Source organism: Otolemur garnettii, unplaced genomic scaffold (genome assembly GCF_000181295.1).
Source record: "Otolemur garnettii isolate 467f Iridium unplaced genomic scaffold, OtoGar3 scaffold00209, whole genome shotgun sequence".
Classification (NCBI taxonomy): domain Eukaryota; kingdom Metazoa; phylum Chordata; class Mammalia; order Primates; family Galagidae; genus Otolemur; species Otolemur garnettii.
The window spans coordinates 531,140-538,094 of NW_003852604.1; the positions used below are offsets into that span (position 1 = coordinate 531,140).

General features: G+C 45.4%; 1 protein-coding gene across 4 annotated transcripts in view; it reads right to left on the reverse strand.

Annotated features, from left to right (window-relative positions):
- The window catches only part of SLC43A1 (solute carrier family 43 member 1), a 32,471-nt gene that overhangs the window by 22,347 nt on the left and 3,169 nt on the right, over positions 1-6,955 (reverse strand). The gene's annotated exons all lie outside the window — the stretch shown is intronic.

Here is a 6,955-nt window from a genome sequence, read left to right on the forward strand (position 1 = left end):
GTCCGGGCTGGGGATTCGAACCCGCCACCTTAGGTGTATGTGGCTGGCGCCTTAGCCGGTTGAGCTATAGGCGCCAAGCCGGCTAATTTTTTTTAAAGTAGGTTGACTAAAATGGAATTATTGGCCACTTGTGGTTACTCACTCCTGTAATCCTAGCACTCTGGGAGCCCAAAGTGGGAGGACTGCTTCAGGTCAGGTGTTCAAGACCAGCCTGAGCAAGAGTAAGACCCTGTCTCTACCAAAAATGGAAAAAATTAGCTGGGTGTGGTGGCACGTGCTATGTCCCAGCTACTGAGAGGCTGAGGCAAAAGAATCACTTAAGTGGCTTGGCGCCTGTGGCTTATGTTTTAGCATTTGGGCACTTATGCTAGCTATACAGTAGTGTATGATAAATTGAATTGCCCCTGCCTGAATTCTGAGTAACAGAGCCTCCTTTAGCTGTGATGCCTCTATATAAATAGGTCATTACCCACCCCAGGGTGCAGGTCAACAAAGAGAGGACAGCGGTTTTAGCCAGAGAACCCCAAACTATACTTGATCTTAGTCAAAAGGCCGAGATGCAATTGGGAGCCCCAAACTGATACCAATGAATACCTCAATAATGAGTTCTACCATATTTGTTGGGCTCTTTAAATATTTGTTAAATGGCACCATTTAATCTTTACATCATTGTTCTATGGCAGGAAAGTTGGCAATTATCCATTCTACTTTACAGGCTTGGAAAGCGTGAGATCCAGAGGGGATAAGCGACTTGCCTAAGGTCATACAGCAAATGAGGGCAGAACTGGGTCCAAAGCATGATAACAATCACACTTGTAGTCTGAAATGTTATCTGCTTGCTCTTACTTCATTTTCACAACAGCTCCATGAGGTAGGGATTACTGGTCCCATTTTACATACAGGGTAAATGAGATAACAAGAAAGTTAAGTAACTGGCTCAAATCAGCCAACCAGCACATAGCAGAACTGGAAGCCATGCTGCCTGCCTCTTTCCATACACTGTGGGGAGACAGATTCCCAGTTTTACTTTCTAATCTTGGGACACTGGAGAGAAAGTCTGAGACCCACAATGAATGAGATTCCAAGAAGCAGAAAGTGGGCATTTCCAATCAGGCAGCATGACTGAGGCAGAACAGGAAATACCATCCTCAATCAGCCTGACAGCCTTGAGGATTTAGGCTGGAGTCCCTTGAAGGAAGAGAGATGGGGGCAGGGAGGAAGAGGTATGCTGTAACTGCTTTCCAAGAGTGGACAAATAAGTTCTGAGAAAAGAAGAGGGGTTGACTTTGGTCACCTCTACTAACCCCAAACAGCCAGACTTAGAAGCATACCTATTTCTGGACAACTCCAATTTAAATGGATACCCTAAAAAAACAAATAAATAAATACCTCATACCACTTAAAAAACTAATTCAAAATATATCAAGGATCTAAATGGTAGAACAAAAACTATAAAATTCTATGAAAATCTTTGTGAACTCAACAAGTGTCCAACCTGCAGCCTGTAGGCATCATGCTGATTTTGTGAGGCCTTTTTTTGTTTATCTGTGTGTTGGATAACATAAAAAATAAGCACGGACCTTATTTTTGCTTAACCACTTTTGTTAGTATTTGTGTATTTAATCTGTGATCCAAGACAAATCTTACCAACGTGCAGCAAAAGGAAAAGTTTGGACACCCCTATAAGTCAATGTTTCTTAAATGTGACACCAAAACATAAATGGCAGAAGAAAAAATAGATAAATCGGGTCTCATCAGTAGTTCAAAGTGTTGTACACCAAAGGACACCATGAAGAAAGTTAAAAGACTCTGGGGGGCTGAGGCAGGTAGATTGCTTGAGCTCATGAGTTCAAGACCAGCCTGAGCTAGCGCAAGACCCTACCTCTAAAAATAGCTGGGTGTTGTGGCAGGCACCTGTAATCCCAGCTACTGGGGAGGCTGAGGCAAGAGAATCACTTGAGCCCAGTAGTCTGAGGTTGCTGTGAGATATTATGCCATGGCACTTTACCAGGGGTGACAAAGTCAGACTCTGTCTCAGAATAAATACATAAATAAAAGAAACTGAAAAACAGCCCAAAGGATGGCACCTGTGGCTCAATGCATAGGGCGTAGACCCCATTTACCAAGGGTGGCAGGGTGGAACCCAGCCCTGACCAAACTGCAACAAAAAATAGCTGGGCACTGTGGTGGGCGCCTGTAGTCCCAGGTACTCAGGAGGCTGAGGCAAGAGAATCGCCTAAGCCCAGGAGTTGGAGGTTGCTGTGAGCTGTGATGTGACAGCACTATACGAAGGGCGATATAAAATGAGACTCTGTCTCTAAAAAGAAAAAAAGAACAGGCTCGGCACCTGTGGCTCAAGCGGCTAAGGCGCCAGCCACATACACCTAAGGTGGTGGGTTCAAATCCCCAGCCCCGGCCCGCCAAACAACAATGATGGCTGCAACCAAAAAAATGGCCGGGCGTTGTGGCAGGCGCCTGTAGTCCCAGCTACTTGGGAGGCTGAGGCAGGAGACTCGCTTGAGCCCAGGAGTTGGAGGTTGCTGTGAGCTGTGATGCCATAGCACTCTACCCAGGGGGATAGCTTGAGGCTCTGTCTCAAAAGAAAAAAAGAACAGCCCACAGTGGAAGAAAAATTTTGCAAATCATATATTAGATAAGGGTCTTATAACTAGAATACAAAGAACTCTTATAATTCACTAATAAAGACAAATAATCCAATTTAAAACCAGACAAAGGGTCTGAATAGACATTTCTCCAAAGATATACCAATGACTGGTAAGCACATGAAAAGATGCTGAACATCATTAGCCACTAGAGAAATGCAAATCAAAACCACAAAGAATGGCTATGATAAAAATAGATGGGCAGGCTCAACGTCTGTGGCTCAGGCGGCTAAGGTGCCAGCCACGTACACCTGAGCTGGCAGGTTTGAATCCAGGCTGGCCCAACAAACAATGACAGCTGCAACCAAAAAATAGCCAGGCACTGTGGCGGGTGCCTGTAGTCCCAGCTACTAGGGAGGCTGAGGTAGGAGAATCACTTGAGCCCAGGAGTTGGAGGTTGCTGTGAGCTGTGATGCCACAGCACTCTGCAGAGGGTGACAGCTTGAGGCTCTGTTGCAAAAAAAAAAAGATGGGCAATAACAAATGCTGGGGATGTAGAGAAAAATAGAACCCTCATACCCTACTGATACTAATGTAAAAAGGTATCTCAACTTTAGAAAACAATCTGAAAGTTCCTCAAAATGTTAGTGTTAAACATAGCTAACCCTTATGACTCAGCACTGGAAATACACCTAAGAAAAATGTAAACATAAAAACTTCTACACAAATGCTCATAGCACCATTATTCATAATAGCCAAGTAGTGGAAAGAACTCAAATGTCCATCAACTAACAAATGGTCAAACAAAATGTGGCTGATCCATGTAATGGAGTATTATTTGCCAATAAAAAGAAACTCATTTTGGTTCGATGCCCATAGCTCAGTGGTTAGGGTGCCACATACACCAAAGCTGGCAGGTTCAAACCTGGCACGAGCCTGCTAAACAACAATGACAACTACAATAAAAAAAATAGCTGGGTGTTGTGGTGGACACCTGTAGTCCCAGCTATTTAGGAAGCTGAGGCAAGAGAATTGCTTAAACCCAAGAGCTTGAGGTTGCTGTGAGCTATGACACCACCACAACATAGTGAGATTGTCTCAAAAAAAGAAACTCATTTCAAGTCAAGTTGGGGGGAAAGGTAATAAGGGAGGGGGCGGGGGTGGGGTGCTTTCACTGAATAGGCACCGGGTGGGGGTGTTTGGCATACCTTGCTTTTTTTTTTTTGTAGAGACAGAGTCTTACTTTATCACCCTCGGTAGAGTGCCATGGCATCACACAGCTCACAGCAACCTCCAACTCCTGGGCTTAGGCGATTCTCTTGCCTCAGCCTCCCGAGTACCTGGGACTACAGGGGCCCGCCACAATGCCTGCCTATTTTTGTGTTGCAGTTCGGCAGGGGTCAGGTTTGAACCCACCACCCTCGGTATATGGGGCCGGTGCCCTACCCACTGAGCCACAGGCGCCACCACTGTATGGCACACCTTTTGTGTGTGGGACAGAACCACAACAGGAACTCTACCTAACAAAATCAAGTTTTTTGACCTGGTTATTTGTACCCTCACATTAACCTGAAATAAATTTACTTTAAAAAAAAAAAAAAAGAAAGAAAGAATTGGGCAGCACCTGTGGCTCAAAGGAGCAGGGCACCAGCCCCATATACCAGAGGTGGTGGGTTCAAACCCGGCCACAGGCTAAAAACTGAAAAAAAAAAAAAAAAGAAAGAAAGAAAGAAAAAGAGGAAAAGAAAAATAGTTATAGCAAAAAAAAAAAAAAAGAAAGAAAGAAAGAAAGAAAAAGAATCCCTAATTTGTGCTACAAGGATAAATCTTGGAAATATTACCCAGGGCGGCACCTGTGGCTTAGTAGGTAGGGCGGCAGCCCCATATACTGAGGGTGGTGTTGCCAAACTGCCACAAAAAATAGCCGGGCCTTGTGGTGGGTGCCTGTAGTCCCAGCTGCTCAGGAGGCTGAGGCAAAAGAATCAATCGCCTAAGCCCAGGATCTGGAGGTTGCTGTGAGCAGCAACACCACAGGACTCTACCTAGGACGATAAAGTGAGACTCCGTCTCTAAAAAAAAAGAAAACATTATGCTAAGTGAATGAAGTCAATCACAAAAAGCACATATTATAAGATTCCATTTCCATTCTGAAACATTCAGAATAGATACGTCTAATTTTTATTAAGGGAAAACCCATGACAACAGTAGCTAAGTAGTTGTTTAGTGGAAACAGGGGTGAGAGGAGTGGGTACAGCTAACGGGTCCAGGGTTACTTTGAGGGGTAAAGAAAATGTTCTAAAATGGACTGGGGTGAACATACTCTGAATATACTAAAACTGTTACAATGTATACTTTAAATGGGTAACTGGTAAGGTATGTGAATTTTATCTTAATAAAACTGTTTCACTTATTTTTTAAAGGGACAGGTGAAGGATGGGCCTTCAAAAGGGAGGGAGGGTTTTCGGAGTAATGGAAAGATTCTAAATATTGTGTACTGGTTACCGAGGTGTGTAAATTTGTCAGACCTCATCAAAATGTATGATGTACTCTGGGAGGCTGAGGTGGGAAGATGGCTTGAGCTCAGAAGTTCGAGACTAGCCTAAGAAAGACCAAGATCCAGTCTCTACTAAAAAAAATAGAAAAATTAGCCCAGAGTGGTGGCAGGTGCCCGCAGTCTGACTACAGGTGGCTGAGGCAGGAGGGTCATTTGAGCACATGAATTTGAGGTTGCAGAGAGATAAGCTAACCCCAAAGCACTCTAGCCTGGGCAATAGAGTGAGACTCTGTCTCAAAAAAAAAAAAAAAGGATGTAAATTAATCTTCAATAAAGTATGTTTAAAAAATATTAACACCACCACCAGGTGGAGAAGGCAGGAAAAAGCCATCTCAGGGGCAGGGGCAGGGGCAGGTATCAAAGCCATTGGGTAGGCAAAGAGCAGGCAGGTTGTCTCCAGGGTAAACTCAGAGGGGACTTAGATGTCATGTGGGCCCACAAGTAGCTCACCATTTGGTTCTCACAGCCACCCTGGAATGCCTATCATTTCATGTCAGGTCTCCTGCTCTGACCCACCTTCCTTTCCTGACTGACTGCCAACTCTACCTCCTCCCCACCAGCACTCATAATGGGGCCAGGAGGCATGGACAAGTTGCCATCTGTCAGTATAGATAAGGCTGAGGTAAGGGAGCCCCCAGGATGGATCAGCAGCTGCTCAGAGTAGATATTAAGACCTCCCTAGGCTTGGTGCCTGTACCTCAAGCAGCTAAGGTACCAGCCACATACACCAGAGCTGGTAGGTTCAAATCCAGCCTGGGCCTGCCAAACAATGACAACTACAACCAAAACAAACAAAAAAATAGCAGGGTGTTGTGGCAGGGCCTTGTAGTCCCAGCTACTTGGAAGGCTGAAGCAAGAGAATCGCTTGAGCCCAAGAGTTAGAGGTTACTATGAGCTGTGACACCACAGCACTCTACCCAGGGCGATAGCTTGAGGTTCTGTCTCAAAAAAAAAAAAAAAAAACCTTCCTGCCTCCATCCCCAAGGAATTGGTTTTCTCCCACGACAGCAAGTGCTGTGAGGCAAGGTGTCGAGGAGCTAGGACACTAACATTTATCACTGCACTCCCACGGGATAGATATTATTACTACCTCCATTCCACAGACCAGGCAACTGAAGTTCAATGTTTAAAGGAGGTCACCCATGTCACCAGCTGGTAAAAGTGGTGGAAGCTGGGATTCAGATGCAAGCTGGCCTTCCTTTCAAGCCTGCTCCGCAGCACAGTGGGTAAGGAAAAAGGAAGAGAACAAAACTCCAAGTCTACCCAGCTACTGAGGCTGAGCCTGTAGGCACAGTGCTCTGCTTCCCAGAAAAGGAAGATATTTATCAGTCTCTCAGACACCAGGAAGGACAACTCCCAGCCTGGAGGCAGCTGCAGATAGCCCCTAGGCAGAAGCTACTCTACCCAAGAAATGTTTATTGCTTCTAAGGAGTGTTAGAATTCTCACTCCTTCAGCTAGGTGCAAAAGGCTCCACAGGTGCCTATAATACCATCAGTCTGGGAGGCAAGGTGGGAGGACCTTTCTAGCTAAGGAGTTCCAGACCAGCCTGAGCTAAGTGAGGCCCTGTCTCTACTAAAGGTAGAAAAACTAGCTGGGCATTGTGGTGGAAAACTGTCGTCTCAGCTATTCCAGAGGCTGAGGCAGGAGGATCGCTTCCACTCAGGAGTTTGGGGGTGTTGTGAGCTAGGCTGGCCCCATGGCACACTAGCCCAGGACAACAAAGTAAGACTCTGTCTCAAAAAAAAAAGAGAATTCCGGCTCGGCGCCTATAGCTCAACCGGCTAAGGCGCCAGCCAC